The 19,944-nt window shown below is 35.3% G+C and overlaps 1 protein-coding gene and 1 pseudogene across 1 annotated transcript in view; both read right to left on the reverse strand.

Moving 5' to 3' along the window:
- The window catches only part of LOC141508958 (uncharacterized), a 71,795-nt gene that overhangs the window by 20,865 nt on the left and 30,986 nt on the right, over window positions 1–19,944 (reverse strand). The window lies entirely within an intron of this gene.
- LOC141510768 (U2 spliceosomal RNA) lies at window positions 18,761–18,894 on the reverse strand (annotated as a pseudogene).

Genomic DNA, 19,944 nt, shown 5'->3' on the forward strand with positions numbered 1-19,944 from the left:
ACAAAAATATTCATAGAAGCTCTTTGTGGTGGCAAAGAACTAGAAATTGAGGGGATGTCCATCAATTGGGGAATGGCTGAACAAACTGTGGTATATGTATGTTATGGAACACTATTGTTCAAGTGGAAACCAGGAGGAATGGGAATTCAGAGGAGTGTGGAAAGACCTGTATGAATTGATGCTAAGCAGGATGAGCAGATCCAGAAGAATATTATACATCCTAAGAGCAATATGGGGCTGATGATCAACCTTAATGGATTTGCTCATTCCATCATTGCAATAATCAGTGACAATTTTGGGGTATCTGCAACAGAGAATGCCATCTGTATCCAGAGAAAAAATTGCGGAAGACCAAAACTATTACCTTCAATTCTTTGGGAAAAAGGTTATCTTATGTACTACATAATTTTGCCATCTCTAATATTTTATTTTTTCCTCAAGGATATGCTATTTTACTCTCAACACATTCTATTTTGATCAATGCATAGAGTGGAAACAATGTAAAGTTTGTCAGACTATCCTCTGTTGGGGGAGGGATGGGAGGGAGAAATTGTAACATTCAAAACCTTACAAAAAGGATAGGTAGAAACTATGATTGTATGTAATTGGAAAACAAATAAAATGTTTATATAATTAAACAAAATTATGAGTTCCAAATTTTTTTCCTCCATTCCTTTCCACATTGAGCAGGTAAGCAATTTGATATATGTACAGTCATGAACAAGATATTTTCATTTTAGTCAAATTATGAAAGAAAATATAGACTTAAAAACTGCAAGAAAAATAGAGTTAAGGAAAAACATGCTCTGATCTGCATTCAGAATCCATCAATTCTTTCTCTGAAGAAGGATAGCATTTTTTCATAACATCTTTCAGGATTGTCTTGAAACATGTATTGTTTTTGTAATTATACCCAAAGGGCAATAAAATTGTGCTTACCCTTTGATACAGCAATATCACTACTGTGTCTCTAATCTCAAAGAGATCATAAGAAAGGTGAAAAGACCCACATATGCACAATAATATTTATAGCAGTTCTTTTTGTAGTGGCAAAGAATTGGAAATTGAGGGCATGCTCATCAGTTGAGTAATGGCTAAACAAGTTATGGTATATCAATGTGATGGAGTACTATTGTTCTGTAAGAAATCATGAGAGATCAGGCTTTAGGAAAAGCATGGAAAAAAACTCACATGAACTTTTGCTGAGTGAAGTGAGCAGAATCCGGAGAATACTGCATCCATTTACAGGAATACTGTGAGATGATAAACTGTGATGGATGCAGTTCTTCTCAGCATTTCAGTGATCAAAACAATCTTGAGAGGCCTGTTTGTTGATGGAAAAATGCAGCCCACATCCAAAGGGGGAAAATAAAAATCTATGGAGTATGAATACAGAGCAAAAGATACTATGTTCAAATTTTTAAGTTTCTTTTGTTTTTTTTTCTCATGACTTTTTTTCCTCTTTAGTTCTAATTCCTCTTTCACAATATCACAAGGAAATGGTAAACATTATTGTTCATGTAAAAGATATTTCAGATTGTTGCCTTGGGGAAGGGGGGAAGGGAGGAAAGGTGGTAGAAAAATGTAGTCCTCAAAAGTTTGCAAAAGTATGAATGTAGAAATATACCTTTGCATGTAACTGGAAAAATAAAATTAAATTTTTAAAAAAGAAAATTGTAGGGACAGCTGGGTGGTGCAGTGAATAGAGCACCAGCCCTGGAGTCAGGAGGACCTGAGTTCAAATTCGGTCTCAGTCACCTAATAATTACCTAGCTTTGTGAACTTGGCAAGTCACTTAACCCCACTGCCTTGTAAAAGCTAAAAAAAAAAAAAAACCAAACTAAAAAAAAGAAAATTATATTGCTGAAAATATTTAAGTCATTCAGAGTTGATTATCAAATAATATTGGTACTACTGTAAATTTAGTCCTGGTTCTGCTCATTTTACTCTGCATTAGGTCATATAAGTCTTTTCAGGTTTTTCTGAAAGCATCTTGCTTATAATTTTTATAGTAAAATAATTTTCCATCACATTCCTATACCATAACTTATTTATCCTTCCCTCAATTAATGAGTATCTCTCAATTTTAAATTCTTTTCCATCACTGAAAATGCTTCTGTAAATATTATATGTGTGTTATTTTTCTTTTGATTTTTCAATGTTTCTTTTGAATATAGATCTAGTATAGGTATTGCTTGGTCAAAGGGTAAGTGTGATTTTATAGCCCTTGAGAAATAGTTTCAAATTTATAGAATGTTTCAGTCAGTCTACCACTGCACCAATAATGTATTAGTGTTTTAATTTGCCCATACCCAATCCAACATTCATCATTTTCCTTTTCTGTCATATTAGCCAATCTGAAAGGTGTGAGGTCTTACCTCAGTATAGCTTAAATTGGAATTTCTCTAATCAATAGTGATTTAAAGCATTTTTCATACATGCATTTATAAACATACCTATATGTGCTTGAGAGCTATTTCTTTACTTTAAAAATGCATTTCTTTCTTTATGGTATTGACAGTTTATATCTTGTAAAATGAAATAGATACAAAGGTGACACTGTATCTGCATTGGTAGACCAATACAGTTACAGTCCCCCATGGTCTGACATTGGAATTTGGGAATCTTGATAATTTATTATTAAACCTCATACAGTATCATTATAGAACACTTGGGAAAATTTGTTCCTTCATCCACTCATTAAAACAAAGAAATGTAAAGGTCCCAAGTCTTATAAAATCAAAACATGAGATAAAATCTAAGAGTAAATTGATTGCCTAAGAACTAAATAACTTTTCTGAAGTCAGAAAAATATTTAGTAATTTTAATAAATGACAAAATATCATGAAAGGCCTATATTCATTCACATGCATCTCTGAAATGTGTTGGGGGCAATATTGACACATTTAAAGGCAGATCATGTTAAACTGTTAAGACCAGGCAAAAAGAAGCCTCCTCTGCTTCCACAAAAGATATTTAGGTACCCTCCCCCACTACAGGAATGAGGATCTTATTGTGGGGAGATTTTCACCTTTAGAAATAACCATACTACAGGATTGGGAATATTTTCATATTTGTTCTAAGAAAATTCTGAATAATTATTGGTAAGTTTTAGTTTTTGTCTTCATTTAAGAAGTATTTGGGGGATATTAAGAATAACTTTTAAAACCTTCGCTTGGCTAGAGTATCATTCTTGTCCTACTTTCTGACATCCATGTCTTTAATGCCTCAGTCCATTTCCTGTACAAGAAACAACCCCACTCGTCTACCGTACACACACAAACATATACACACTCTGATCCACACAGTAATCAACCAGGATCTTTCTTACTTTAGTTCTATTTCTGGACAGGTTTTGACAGAAGGAAGATTTGGCAGCTCTTCCCCTTATGAAGTCCAAGCTTTAGCTTCCTTCCCTGTCTTTACTCTATTAACAGTTGACATTCTTGGAGAGTTAGAATGCCATATAAATGCTCTACATATATCATTTATTTTCATTTCAGTCCCATATGAACCTATGAGAAAAGCATTATAAATGCTATTCAGCATAGCATTTATGCATAAAGCCATATAGGGTCTATAACATTCACACAGACAGCCACATATCTAAGTATATATATTTGGTCCTATAGATAAAATACATATGTAAAATATGATCATGACAGTTCATATATAATTATAAATTACAAAAATTAAATAATTGCAAATACATGATACCTATAATATATAGCTATATGTAAAAACATTGTTATTAACATATATAACTATATATGACATAATTATATGTAACTAAATATATACAGGCCAGCAAATGAGTGTGATGATGACTGACAGCATAACAACTTGCTCTTTTGTAGTGTTGTCTGGTGAAATGAGAGGGTAAATGACTTCCTGATGATTATACAGCTGAGATCTTTCAAACAAAACTTTTAGCTCAGCTTTTCCCAATTCTCAATCCATCTGTTATCTATGTCTTTCTTTGTCTCTGTCTTTCTGGCTCCCTGTCTCTCTGTCTATCTCTGTCTGTCTCTTTTTGTGTCTTTGTTTCTTCAGTTTCTTCAGTTATTAAGGCTCAGGACTATAATTGCTTATTTATATAAGCAGTTAGATAGAGTGCATTCATTCTCAAACTTGTAAGCTTTTAATGTTAATGCTTTTCACATTTTTAAAAATAAGACAAAGATCTACAAAGATCTTATTTGTGAATTGCTTTATATTTTTATTCCAGTTTATCCTCATAAATTCTTATGACATAGGTGCTAGTGTCATCCACATTTTAATGATGAGGAAACTGAAGCAGAAAAATAGTTGAGAAACTTGCCTAATTCCCCAAAACTGAGATTATATTTTTAATTCCAACTCTCCTGGATATAAGTTCAGAATTTTGTCCTCTGCTCCATTTAGCTACTTTAAATATTCAGTTTTGATCATTCCTTTTCTGTTTATTTTCATTTTGACGTAACTGTGCATAGTTATTTTTAATATTTTATTTTATTTTCATCTTCTTTTTAATTATGTTAAATGAAAGTTTCTGTGGAAAATCCTTCTCTCAGGCCCTAAAATGATCTTCCTAAATCACATCTATGCCACTTACCTGTTAAGTGAACTCCTGCTCCTCCTTATCTCCAGATCAAACATAAAATGCTTCATCTGGATTGTTCATCAACCCATCAGGATGATACCTTTCCAGTCTCCTTATACAATACTCTTTAGGATGCTAGGATCCCAATTCCACCAGCCCACTTGCTGATCCTCATAAAACACACTCCATTTCCACTCACAGAACATGTGATATTACCTTGTTATTTCTCTTAATTGCCAGTATATTAAAATAGATGAATTGAATATAATAATGACTACTTAAAATGCTTCCAATTTCATCTGTCTCTGCCATTTTGAAGTTTATGGAGTTGAGTGATAAAAAAAAAACAACTATAGTACTGGTATGTTCAGCTCACAACCACCACCACATCTCTCAGGGTTGCTAACTGCTATATTCTAGACATAAGTAGAATTCCCTGATCTATTTTTGTTCTGCACATATCAGTCTAGGCACCAAAATCCTCCTTTGCATTTCCTGCTTGGTACAGTTCCAGGTAGACAAGTAATTAATAAATGTTTGTTGCCTCACCTAACTCCATACAACTCATTCAACCAACTGTATCACATTACAATTATGATCAGAAACACTTTTTTATATTTAACAAAATTATGCAATAGAAACAGTATAAAGGAAGGAAAAATTATATAAAAGTCATCTGTTGATAAGCAACAAAAATATGGTTTCCCTTCTTTGTTGCATTTCAAGAAACTACCACTATCATCTCTATTATTCTATTTAAGCCATTCCACAAGAGTGCTATTGACTCATTCTAGAAAGGTAGGTCATTAGAGTCAAGTCCCCCAGGCCCAAGAATTAGAAATGTAGTTGCCTCTCTTCATAGACATACTCCTATATTCACCTAGTGATAGTTGTAATATTTCCCACCTATTTTAACATCAAAACTAGCCCCTTACTGTATCCGTTTGCCAACCATTACTTCAGTATTATGAAGCTAAGAATAAGAAAGGTTTCTCTTTTTTGGTTAGTAAAATCAACCTGACCTGCTCCTTTCAGAGATAACTATTCTTTAGTTTGTAGAAAATAAAGCAGCATGGCATGACTCCACAGCATTCACCTTTGTCACACAATTCTCTTGGCAGAGATTAATGGATCTGGTAATATCAAGGGATAGATGATTAATAGATAGAGATTGATAATCACACAGATACATGGAAAGTGAGATGTATACATACATATATATTCATATACGTAATTACTATGAGAATGAGATTAGTAGAAGAGGGTAAAATAATGTTTTAGAAGGGACTTGATAGTAAGCAAGGAGAAATACACTAAGCAGCAGCCTGAACTATAGACTCTAAAAAATAGAACAACTATTAGGCATTCTCTTTGCTATAAATGGAATTCCTTTGGGGATAGAACTTCCTGAGTCCTGACACTATTGGTCTTGATTAAGGTTGCAGGAAAAACACAACAATCAAGTCCTAGACTTGGCATTTGCTGTAGAGATCAATAAGGATTCCATTTGTAACCCAATATTACTCTAGGATTTCTGTAACACTTGCCCCAATATTATCAGAACCTTGGAGAGCTCCTGAATAAAGTTATCAGGTCAAAGAGGGGTTGTTCCAACTGATTATCACAGGGCAACTCCTTGGCTGTCATTGGTGGAGCTAATTCTGATGTGTCAGTCAAATGATTTCTCTACTTGAGCTCTAGTTTCCACAGGTAAGAATCATGATGAAAATAGTTCAGATTGTCAGGAGAACATTGATGGTGGAAAGGAGGTAACATTCAGGGACTTTAAGATAGATATGTGACAAGGCAAATTTTGGAAAACCCTGTCTTCTAAAATTATTCTTCAGGTGATACTCAGAGCAAGGAAGATATAGAGGTAAGATATTAATATGAGTGATCACCATTGCCTGTACTACTAGGATTTATCCCAGATAGCATATATTTTTGTTGTTTTTTGCAAGACAATGGGGTTAAGTGACTTGCCCAAGGTCACACACTAGGTAATCATTAAGTGTCTGAGGCTGGATCTGAACTCAGGTCCTCCTGACTCCAGGACTGGTACTCCATCCACTGTGCCACCTAGCTGCCTCTACCAGACAACATGTTTTGACCTGTATATCTATCTGTCTGTCTATCTATCTATCTATCTATCTAAATGTATATACTTATCTATCCATCTTTCTCTTATTCTATCCCATTGATGTAAAAATTACAATCACATTACATGACAAAGATTACATTCATGTTAGTAATTATTCTTTTATAAATGTGTAAGTATAACTATATTTTTATATATTTTCCATATGAATGGGAAGCTAAATACCCAATGGATAAGAAACTGGGCTACAAGTAAGGAAGACTTATCTTCAAGAATTCAAATCAGGCCTCAGGCCTTTACTAGTTATGTGATCTTGGACAAGTCACTTGACCCTTTTTCCTAAGTTCCTCATCAGTAAAAGTAGCTGGAGATAGAAAATACCAAATGAGCATTTGAATTTCAAATAACTATTTGATTATGACTAAAACAACTGAAATCATCAAAATAAATGTATACATCAGTGGAATTCATTGTAATACAATGTAACTAAGCATATGCATATGTGTGTACACATAGATATGTATTTTTATGTATTTGTGTGCATGCCATATCAGTCAAAATCAGTGAACACTTATGAAGTTCCTTATACATGGAATTGTATTATGCTCAATTATGTTCAATAATGGAGATGACAAGGACAAAATTTTAAAAAAATAATCCCACCCTTGACTAACATATCATCTGAGAAACTTGAAAGTATCATGTTAAATGAAACTGAGGCAAATGTGAGATACAGAGAAAAAAATGTCTTACAAAAATCTGCAAATCAAAGAATGAAAACACTCTGGTGGTTGATTTGGGCAAGTTTTTTGAAGTATATAGCACCTGCACAGGGACCTCTAACTTTTTTTTACAAGGCAATGGGGTTAAGTGACTTGCCCAAGGTCACACAGCTAGGTAATTATTAAGTGTTTGAGGTCACATTTGAACTCAGGTCCTCCTGACTCCAGGGCCAGTACTCTTATCCACTGTCCCATCTAGCTGTTCCCCCCACCCCCACCTGTAACTTTTTTAGAGTTGGGCCGAGCCCTTAGAAGTGGAGAGGGAAGCTATAACAGGTAGAGAAGAGGAAGGGTGATATCCTGGCAATGCTCCTTGGTCTATGCAAATATATGGCAGACTAAGAAACTGGAAAGATTCATGGTCTGTTGAATGGCTTTCTCTGCTCCATACTTCAGTCTCAAGATCATACTTCTTTCCTATTTAGATCAGGTATGGTTCATTTGATTTCATTCTGACTGACAAAGCAAATTTTTCAACTGACACCCAAGAACTCCACTCTTGCCGTGGGAATGGTCTGATTAAGGGTGCATTTCAACTAGACATGGGTAGGATTGATTATAACATATAATACCAGGGGTGAAATATTCCTCTGGAATACAAAAGAAGAGATGGCCAGGAAGGGTGTTTGTATGGCCTCTAGAGAGAAACACATAACAAACTCACCATTAATTCCAATCACAATATCATGCCAGGAATTGCTAGATCTTTTGCCAATGTAATCCGTATCTATGGGGATACTAAATCGCTAAGGTCATTGAACATGCAGAATTGCCTTAATTTTATTAAGTGTGGATAACCACTTCTCATTGGGATTTCACTATAAGACCTCATAATATGAATTTTAAAATTTTCAATGGAGCTCTGATATTTTCAGGTCAGACAAAATAAATTCTAAAGTTCAAACCTTTTCTAAGGACAGTTAAGCCTGACAAATGCCCAGAAGATATTTCCCTTAAAAGATTTTGGGACTCAGCTTTTGGATGACCATTGGACAATAAAAACAAAAGTAACAAAATTGTTCACAAAGCTTTTGCCACCCATGGGTCTATGCTGTTCTGCTCTGTTAGTTCATTTCCCAGAATTTGAGCTCAGGATACCACTGGAAACAAAACTTTCCCAGGGATTGAGTCATGAGGAGGTGTCTAGGGAGAAAGTACTGGGAAGGAGGAGCAGTGGTACCCAGTCCTATTTCATACCCCAGTCCAACCAACTCAACCCTTGGAGTCAATCTTTATCCCAAAGTTATGGATCTGGCTTGTTGACTTCCCTACCTACCTTGTTCCAACATGTCAGAGGCTATTTATCTTGGAGCCCTGCTGCAATATGGGTATGGCAAGCATGAGATTTACACCTACTCCCTGAATTTTCAAGGAGCAATGAGAGCTCATCAGATTTTGCTGGAATCATGCATACTGATGAGTAGTTCAAAGAGGGATGTCTGAGAAGGACATAATGACAATCCATCAAGAGAGGTTAGGATTTATCAGGTCACAACATTCTGTCACCAAATATCACGTGCTGGTGCTTGCTCAACCTTGATGATGTGCCATGTTGCCTCCCTGATTCCAGAGGAAGAGAAAACATTTCAAGGTCAAGGGATTCCTGCCCCAGCCAGACCATCTTCAATAGTCCTGTTTCCTATCAATCAGGTTATGGGATGGAGCAATTCTGGTCAAGGCAAGTGAGAAGAATGCCTTGCACATTAAATCCCTCACTACAATAAGCATAATTGTGCAACTCATGCCACTAATCTCTTGGTTGGCTGGTTGTGGACCTCTTCAATATGGAAGGACTAACAGTAATAATGGACAGAGTGCTGGGCCTGAAGTCAGGAAGATGTAACATCATGAGATCAAATCTGGCCTCAGACACTTAACCCTATTTGCTTCTGATCCACATCTGTAAAATGAGCTGGAAAAGGAAATGATAAATTGCTATCTTATCAAATTGCTTTGGCACTCAGAACTAAAGAAAGATCTCTGCCAAGACACTTCCAAACTGGGCTTGCAAAAAGATGAATACATCTAAAAAATGACTTAATAACAATAAAATGTGTCAGGTACTATGTTAAGCTCTATGGATACAAAATAAAAAGGCAAAAGACAATCCAGTCTTCAAGGAGATTCCTATTGAACAGGAGATTTGAATTGTGACATAAACTAGAAGTCAGTGGGTGGAGTAAAGGAGAGAGAGCATTCCAAAAGTAGTGTCAGAGATAATGCCTGGAACCAAGATGGAAGGATTAGTTTGTACCACTAGATCAAAGAGTAAATTTAATGGAACAAAATTTAAGAAGACTGGAAATGTAAGAGAGGCATAGATCAAAAGGGACTGAATGTTGGAGCATTTTGTAGTTCTTGCTGAGGCAATAAGAGGCAATAAGAAATGTATTGTAAAGGAGAATGGGTGATGATATCTGACATGCTTTGGGAAATCACTTTAGTGGCTGAACAGAAGATGTATTGGAGTGGGGAGAGACTTGAAGCAGGCCATCACTACAGTGATCCAGGAATGAGACAATAAGAATCTGCCCTAGAGTGGTGGTGGTGTTGGAGAAGAGAAAGGTGTGCACTTGAGAGATGTGGCAAAGGTCAAATCAGCAGCCCTAGGTTTGGCTATGAGTGGGAAATGAGGAATCCAGGACTCCTCTTAGGTTACAAGCCTGAGGAAATGGGAAGTTGGTGTTGCTCTTATAGGAATAAAGGATATAGGAGAGGTTAAACTTTAGGGGAAACTAGTGAGCACATATCTGAAAGGCAATATGAGATGGAAGACTGGAGGTCAGTGGAAATACTGGTTCAGGAAAGGTAGATTTGTTCAACTTCAACAAAGAGATAGAATGTAATCCCTGGGAGCTGATGAAATCTCCAAGTGAATAGCCCTGAGGGAGAAGACAGTCCAGGACAGAATCCCGAAGAACACCTATAGTTAGAAGGCATGTTTCAGAAAAGGTTGCAGCAAGGAGACGTAGAAGGAAAGGTCAGGTAGTAAGAAGTTTGATTGAATCTGATCCTATCCACTAATCTAAAAAATGTAAAGAAGAAGCTATAGATATTTGTAGTATGGCACTCTTTTTTCCTTAGGAAAACAGTGACCCCAGTCCCAACTTCCTGGAACCAAGAACCAACTCAAAGGAATTAAAGCCTCCTTCAAAGTAAGATTGAGAGAAGAAGTTAGAGATGTCTATTCTGCCTACTTATGAGTCACACAATGAGAACCCTTACCATAACTGTATCTCTCTCTACACCTATTGGACCCACTCACTCAAAACATTCCATAAACAAATATTTTCTTTTTTCATTAGTTCAACAAGGATCTTCAAAGACCTAATGTGTGTCTAATTGTTATCTGATAAAACAAAGGGCTCACTCCATGTTTTTCTTACTATTTATTCTTTTCTAATCAATTTTATCTTTAAATCTATTGCAATGAATTCTCTTGGTTTGATCTCGTCTTTTTTTTTTTTTTTTGGCATTTGAATCTGTCCAGTATTCATTATTTATGAAGCAAGGTGACATCATTTCCTACTATTGTACTCATTTAAGTTAGGGATATTCTTTTAAATTCAAACTTGGTATTACTCTTGACTATTAGATTTCTTGGCATGATATGCTTCTGAATTATAACAGTGAGGTATGTCTCAAGAATATTTGTTCTAGGGGGCAGCTAAGTGGTGCAGTGGATAGAGCTCTGGCCCTGGAGTCAGGAGTACCTGAGTTCAAATCTGACCTCAGACACTTAATAATTACCTAGCTGTGTGGCCTTGGGCAAGCCACTTAACCCCATTGCTTTGCAAAAAAAAAAACCCTAAAAAATAAAAAAAAATTTTAAAGTATATTTGTTCTCATCATTATATTACTCATTTTTGAAGGCTAAACTTCATAAGGAAATGGGGAGAGTTTAGGCCATTGTCCATCATTTCATCAATTTTTCATTTAGCTTTAACTCAGATTTAATTTGTCTAATTCTTTTCATCATTTCCACTTTTTGAAAAAAAATTTTTTTGGTATTGGATTTGATCTCTTCACTAAGAAGTTGGTGGTCTGTACATTGTTAGATAATTAGATGATATTTTGATACCTTTTAAAATAAAATAATTTTTTTGTTACACTGAAAAATGTTCCTAGTTACTGACTGCACCCCAAGCATGTTATTGATGTCCATAAAGTCAGAACCACAACTAGGAAATAAATAGTGATAGGACAGCCCTTTATCACCAGACCCCTTTGATCATTGGTGAATTACTTTTGGTGCTTCCCTTTTTAGAATATTTTTATAACAACAAACTTTGTTCTGAGGACTTTCATCTTGCATGCAAGAAATTTAGGTAGTTAGTGGACAAGAAGTCAGAATGACCTGAGTTCATCTTACTACTTGAGATATTTAATAGTTGCATGGCACTGCCAAAGTCACTTTAACTTTGTCTAAGAAGCATCATCTTTAAAATGACAATCATAGCACTTCCCTCTCAAGTTTGTGGTGAGGATAAAATGAGTTAATGTTTGGAAATCATGTTGCAATCTTTATAGATCTAGGTATAACTTGCTAAAATTAGGATTAGTTTTGAAAAATCTATGTGGACCTGGAGAATTTTCTACTTGACTAAAGTTGTCATTTGTTTCTTATTTACTCTTAAAGTAGGCAGTTTCTTTTTTTCTTTTTTTATTAAAGATATTATTTGAGTTTTACAATTTTCTCCCCAATCTTACTTCCCTCCCCCCACCCCACCCCACAGAAAGCAATCTGTCAGTCTTTACTTTGTTTCCATGTTGTACATTGATCTAACTTGAGTGTGATGAGAGAGAAATCACATCCTTAAGGAAGAGACAAAAAGTCTAAGAGATAACAAGATCAGACAATAAGATATCAGGATTTTTTTCTAAATTAAAGGGAATATTTGTTGAACTTTGTTCAAACTCCACAGCTCTTTATCTGGATACAGATGGCACTCTCCTTTGCAGACAGCCCAAAATTGTCCCTGATTGTTGCACTGATGGAATGAGCGAGTCCTTCAAGGTTGAACATCGCCCCCATGTTGCTGTTAGAGTGTACAGTGTTTTTCTGGTTCTGCTCATCTCACTCAGCATCAGTTCATGTACATCCCTCCAGGCTTCCCTGAATTCCCATCCCTCCTGGTTTCTAATGGAACAGTAGTGTTCCATGACATACATATACCACAGTTTGCTAAGCCATTCCCCAATTGAAGGACATTTACTTGATTTCTAATTCTTTGCCACCACAAACAGGGCTGCTATAAATATTTTTGTACGTGACGTTTTTACCCTTTTTCATCATCTCTTCAGGGTATAGACCCAGTAGTGGTATTGCTGGGTCAAAGGGTATGCTCATTTTTGTTGCCCTTTGGGAGTACATGAATTTCTCTCCAAAAAGGTTGGATGAGTTCACAGCTCCACCAACAGTGTAATAGTGTCCCAGATTTCCCACAACCCTTCCAACAATGATCATTATCCTTTCTGGTCATATTGGCCAGTCTGAGAGGTATGAGGTGGTACCTCAGAGAAGTAAAGCAATTTCAATATGTCCTTACTTCCACTGTTCCTTATAGGAACCATTTCTAGCTAAGTCTTTAGTCAGATAAAAAATCCTGAATTTACATATTGAGAAAAAAGCATGTGAATATATATACACAAATGTGACATTTGTATACTGTTTGCTAGATGGCACAGTGCTATGATAGAGCCTTGGAGTCAGGAGGATGGGAGTTTGAATTCAGTCTCAGACACTTGTCTCTTACTAGCTGAGTGACCCTGAGCTTCACATCCAGGACCATCTCCAGTCATCCTGTTTCATATCTGGTCACTGGATGCAGATAGCCCTGGAGAAGAAAGTGAGACTGATAACTTAGCACAGCACCTCCCTCCCCCACTCAAATCCAATTCATGTGCTTGTCATGTCATCACCTCCCTGATGTCATGGCCTTCTTCAAGAAAGAAGGATAAATCATCATCATTGTCTAAGCATGTCTTAAGATTAAGTTTAAATTCATTTGGAAATTCTTAACTACTTGTCCCTTGACTTCCTGAGTATTTTTAAAAGATAGAATTTCATTTCATTCATTTAATATCTTTTAGAACTTAGCACTATATCTGTTACACAAAAGTAATGAAGAAATGTTTGTTAATTGATTGAATCCCTAGAAACTCAAAGTAGATATTACTTCTTTAGAAATTGTACACCATTTTTAGCCTTACAACATCTTCCATTCCTATAGTGCTATGCACCTTCTAGACTATTTGAATGACCTTTCAAAGAATTTCCTTCTTGTCCAGACTCTTGTTCAGTCTGTGTATTTTTGGATTTCAGAAATCTGTGTGTGTGTGTGTGTGTGTGTGTGTGTGTAGTAAAAGGACAGTAAAGCATTTTTTAAGACTTGCAAGTTGCTTTTTGAATATTTATTGATATCTTTTATGCATTAATTAACCAAATTTATCCCATTATCCATCACATTTTCTCTTCTCAGAGAGCTATTCAATATAATACAGTATTTTAAAATAAAAGGAAAATAAAGTAAGAAGAGAAAAATAAAAAAATAAATATATCTAATAAATCAGAAAATATAATCAGTGTTATAGATCTCTGGGTCTTCCCACTTTTGCCAAAATGCAGGTTGTGAATTTCTTCTCATATTTCTTTATTAGGGTCATATACTTGTCCTTCAAAATTTTGCAACATTCAGGTTTATTTTTAATTATGTTTGATTGTTTACTGGGTTTTTTAATTGCCATTGTGGTATTGTATATCTCCTATTTTTCGCTCAGATTACATCTTTCTCTATCCTTTCAGATTGTTCTTTCCATGCTTTGCTATATTCATATGAATCACTGTTCAAAACAAAGAAATATTTCCTTAAATTTATGTGCCAAAATGGAATTATATATTTCTGAAGTAATCTTTATTCTCCTTACAATCTAATCAGGGAGACAATATACACACAGAGCAAGGAATATACAAAAATATAATGGAATAAATAAAAGGGGGAAAGCATTGGAATTATGAGGGGCATGTAAGGCTTCCCATAGAAGTTGGGATTTTAGTTGAGATTTAATGGAAGAATACACATTGGTCAATAGTCAGAACAAAGACTGAGTCTTTCAGACATGGAGGACAGCCTGAGAAAGCAAGGATGCTTTCATCTTACAATTCTCTTATTAATGATTCAGAACATTCATGTTGTCATTAAAACATGTTCTGATGTGTCTTGAGAATGTTATGCTTTTGTATTTTATGTTGTTATGATGATAACTATATATATCATGATTTCATATTTATGCATATATTATTATAATTATTCCACTTGTTTTTGACACATTCGTTATTTATGATTTCATTATTTTCTCAATTTCTGTTCCTCCTAAATACCTAAATTGAAGATTATTTTAATGCAGTAATGGTCATAGTCAGTTCATAAAGATTTATAAAGTGCCTATAATGTCTCAGGCACTGTGCTAAGCACTGGAGATACAAAAAAAAGGTAAAAGACGCTCTTTGCCTAAAGGAAGTTAAAATCCAAGAGGGATAACAACACATGAAAAGCAACTGAGTAATGGAAATATATTGAAGTTTTACAGCTGGGTGGGAAGTACTGAACTGAGCTAGCCACCATGAGAATCTCCTTGAAAAGAACAATCATGGGGCGGCTAGGTGACACAGTGGATAGAGCACCAGCCCAGGAGTTAGGAGTAGCAGAGTTCAAATCTAACCTCAGACACTTAATAATTACCTAGCTGTGTGGCCTTGGGAAAGCCACTTAACCCCATTTGCCTTGCAAAAACCTAAAAAAATAAGAAATGAACAGTCATCAAGGATCTCTCTAAAGACCACCCTCCCTTCTCTCTGATTAAAGGGAGGGAGAAGCCCCAGGGATAAATAATCTAAAAGGGTTTGAGTTTTAGAGTCAATGCAATCTTGCAGGAAGATAATGTAATAACTAAGAGTTGTACAGCCATGAATTACTCCAAACACTTTACAATTGTAATTTCATCTGATCTTCACAAGATACCTAAGAGAGAGGTGTTTTATAATTCCCATTTGACACATAATGGAACTGAGGCAAAAAAAAAAAAACAGCTAAAAGGGGTCTGAAACCAGATTTAATCTTAGGACTTCCTGATTCTGTTCTATCCAGTCTGCCACCTAGTTCATGGAACTCAAGATGAAGTCTGGAAAATCAGTCAAATGGGAACTGTCAATGGTGTCTTTACTATTTCTGCATTTCAAATTTATTTACAAAATCTCTCAGTTCTAATATGGGGTCATTGTTTCATATCTTTCTGGAAAAGGTACATGTTTTTTAACAATATGATTTGAAATCTATCAAAAGAACAGAGTGAAACATTTTCCCTCTTAAGATATTGGAAAGCCTTCAGAAAAGGACTGTTTCACTAGAGTGGGTACAAAGGAGTGGAGACCAGCTTAGGGGAGGTACAGAAGAGACCAACTTGAGGTTCTCAGCCACAGCAGATATCTGTGGCCAACTCCTCTGAGTCCCAACTTAGAAAATCAATGGTAAAGCACACCTGTTGAGAGGACTTTAACAGATATCCAAGACCCCCTTGCAGCTGGCCAACAGCTTTCCCAATACAGCAGATCTGTGAGCAGGGACCTCCCCCCAACATAAGAAGCTTGGGACAGTGTCCCTGTTGCTCAGGAGCATAGTTGAAAATGAAGAAAAATCAGAGTAAAGGCATGACAATAAAAAGTTACTATGGAGATAAGGAATATCACAATACCATCTCAGAAAAGGACAGCAGAAATAGTACTACATGTGAAGTCCCAGAGGGGAATATGAATTCGTCTCCAACACAAAAAGACTTCTTGGAAGAGCTCAAAACTTACAAAATCAAGTCAAAAAATTGAGAAAAGAAATGCAAGAGAAATTCAACATCTTCCAAAAAGAATCACAAAAAAATTGAAGGAAATAACTCTGAGCATACTTTTTCTGGGAAATAGAAGGACATTTAATGAAATAGGCGACTTTCAAATTTTCTTGGTGAAAAGACCAGGGCTGAACAGAAAATTCAGTCTTCAAAACATGAGAATCAAGAAATATATAAAAAGGTAAAAAGGAAAAAACATAAAACAGTAAGCAGGAGAAATCCTGTTAGTCAATAGGATTAAATTGGTTGCAGCCCTACATAGGAGGGGATAATAATAACTCTTGAGAAATATATCTCTATTAGAAAAAGTATACTTAGATGGAAGGAATAGGCATAAGTTGATTTTTATGGGAAATAAAAAAATTAAGACATTAAAAAAAAGATTGTACCTGGGACAGGATAAGGGGTAGGCAGAATGGGCTAAATTACATCACATGAAGAGATGTAAAAGACTCACTATAATAGAAGAAAGGAGGGGTAAAAATTGCTCATCAATAAGAAATAGAAAGAAAAATTCCATTTAAAGTAACCATAGACAACATAAAATACTTGGAAATCTACCTCCCAAGACAAACTTAGAAACTATATGAAAACAGTTCCAAAACACTTTTTCACACAAAAAAATCTAAACAATTGGAAAACTATCAAGTGCTCATGGGTAGGCTGAGTTAATACAATAAAATTGACAATTGTGCCTAAATGAAATTACTTATTCAGTGCCATACCAATGAAACAAACAAAAAATTATTTTAAAAAGCTAGAAAAAAAGTCACAAAATTCATATGGAGGAAAAAAGGTCAAGAATATCAGTCTAACCATACCAAATCTAAAATTATATTATTAAAGCAGAAGTCATCAGAATGTTTGATAGATTAGCTGCAATAAAAAATAGTAGTCAATAACTACAGTGATCTACTGTTTGATAAACCCAAAGACTCTAACTTCGGGGCTAAGAACTCACTATTTGACAAAAACTGCTGGAAAACAGTAAAATAGTATGACAGAAACTAGACACAGACCCATATCTCACACCCTCTTCCACAATATACCAAGATATAGTTCTATGGGGTAGAGGATTTAGAAATAAAGGGTGATAACATAAGCCTTTTTGTTCGGGAGAACAAAGAGTACTTTACCTGTCAGACCTATAGAGAGAGAGGAGTTTGTGACCATACAAGAGATAGAGAACATTATAAAATGCAAAATGGATAGCTTTCATTACATTAAATTTAAAAAAATTTGCAGAAATAAACCCACCAGAGGTGGCTAGATGGCGCAGTGGATAGAGCACCAGCCATGGAGTCAGGAGTACCTGAGTTCAAATCCAGCCTCAGACACTTAATAATTACTTAGGACACTTAATAATTAACCTAGCTGTGTGGCCTTGGGCAAGTCACTTAACCCCATTGCCTTGCAAAAAAAAAAAAGAAAGAAACCCACCAAAATCTGGGACACTAATACATTGTTAGTGGAGCCGTGAACTCATCCAACCTTTCTGGAGAGCAATTTGGAATTATGCCCAAAGGGCAACAAAAATGTGCATACCCTTTGATCCAATAATACCACTACTAGGTCTATACCCTGAAGAGATTATAAAAAAAGGTAAAAACATCACTTGTACAAAAATATTCATAGCAGCCCTGTTTATGGTGGCAAAGAAATGGAAATTAAGTGAATGTCCTTCAATTGGGGAATGGCTTAACATATGTGGTATATGTATATCATGGAACACTATTGTTCTATTAGAAACCAGGAGGGATGGAATTCAGGGAAGCCTGGAAGGATTTGCATGAACTGATGCTGAACAAGATGAGCAGAATCAGAAAAACAGTGTACACCCTAACAGCAACATGGGAGTGATGATCAACCTTGATGGATTCACTCATCTCATCAGTGCAACAATCAGGGGCACTTTTGGGCTATCTGCGATGAAGAATGCTATCTATATCAAGAGAAAGAATTGTGGAGTTTGAACAAAGACCAAAGGCTATTACCTTTAATTTAAAAAAAAACCAATATATTATGTAGCTTTGCTATCTCTAATACTTTATTTTTTTTCCCTTAAGGATATGATTTCTCTCTCATCACATTCAACTAAGATCAATGTATACCTTGGAAAAAATCTATGGACTAGCAGACTGCCTTCTGTGGGGGGGTGGGGGGAGGGAAGTAAGATTAGGGGAAAAATTGTCATACTCAAAAAATAAATCAAATATTTCTAAGAATTCAAAAAAGGAAAAAAATTAATTCCTACTAAAAATGAAAAGTATTGCCTGATGCTCAGGGCAAATGAAGAGTTGGACAAGAATGACTGAACAGGGGGCAGCTAGGTGGCGCAGCAGATAGAGCACTGGCCTTGGAGTAAGGAGTACCTGGGTTCAAATCCGGCCTCAGACACTTAATAATTACATAGCTGTGAGGCCTTTGGCAAGCCACTTAACCCCATTGCCTTGAAAATTCTTAAAAAAAAAAAAAGAATGACTGAACAACAATAAAATTTACACTTGATCTTAGCCAAAAGGCCGAGAAGCAATGAACAACAATAAAATTTTCTGCTAAAGTGGAAAAAAAAAAGAAATAAACCCACCAAGAACAATTTTTGTAGCTAGTATTTCTGATAAAGCACTCATTTCTAACACATGCACACTATATATATAATATATATATGTATATATATATAGTCAAATTTTTAAAATATAAGTTATTCCTCAATTTATAAATGGTCAAAGAATATGAACAGGCAGTTTTCAGGAGAAATTAAAGCTATCTATAGTCATATGAAAAAATGATCTAAATTATTGATTTGAAAACTACAAATTAAACAACTTTGAGGTACTTACTCATACCCATAAGATTGACTAAAATGACAAAAAAGGGAAAATAATCAATGTTAGAGAGAATGTATGAAAACTGGGACACTAATGCATTGTTGGTGGAACTGTGAACTGAATCAGCAATTCTGGAGAGCAATTTTGAACTACAGCCTAAAGGCAATAAAACTGTGCATATCCTTTGATATGCGCATATCCAAGTATACCACCACTACTAGGTCTATATCCCAAAGAGATTATTTAAAAAGGGGGAGAAACCCACATGTACAAAAATATGTATAGTAGCTCATTTTGGAGTGGCAAAGAATTGGAAATTGAGGAGATGGCCATCAACTGGAAAATGGCTGAACTGGGTATGGTATATGAATATGATGGAGTATTATTGTTCTACTGTAAAAAAAATTATGAATGGATGTACTTCAGAAAAGCCTGGAAAAACATATATGAACTTATACTGATTGAAGTGAACAGAACCAGGAGAGCATTGTACACATTAACAGCAACATTGTGTGAACCCTGATAGATTTAGATCTCCTCAGCAGTACAATGATTAGGGACAATTCTAAAGGTTTTGTGATGGAAAATATCATTTACATACAAAGAAAGAACTATGAAGTCTGAATACAGACCAAAGCATTCTATTTTCCATTTTTAAAATTTGCTTTATGCTTTATGGTTTTTTTAACCTCTCATGGTTTTTTTTTAACCTTTTGTTCTGATTCTTCTTTCACGACATGACTAATATGGTAATAA

This window comes from Macrotis lagotis, chromosome 1 (assembly GCF_037893015.1).
Source record: "Macrotis lagotis isolate mMagLag1 chromosome 1, bilby.v1.9.chrom.fasta, whole genome shotgun sequence".
Lineage (NCBI taxonomy): Eukaryota > Metazoa > Chordata > Mammalia > Peramelemorphia > Peramelidae > Macrotis > Macrotis lagotis.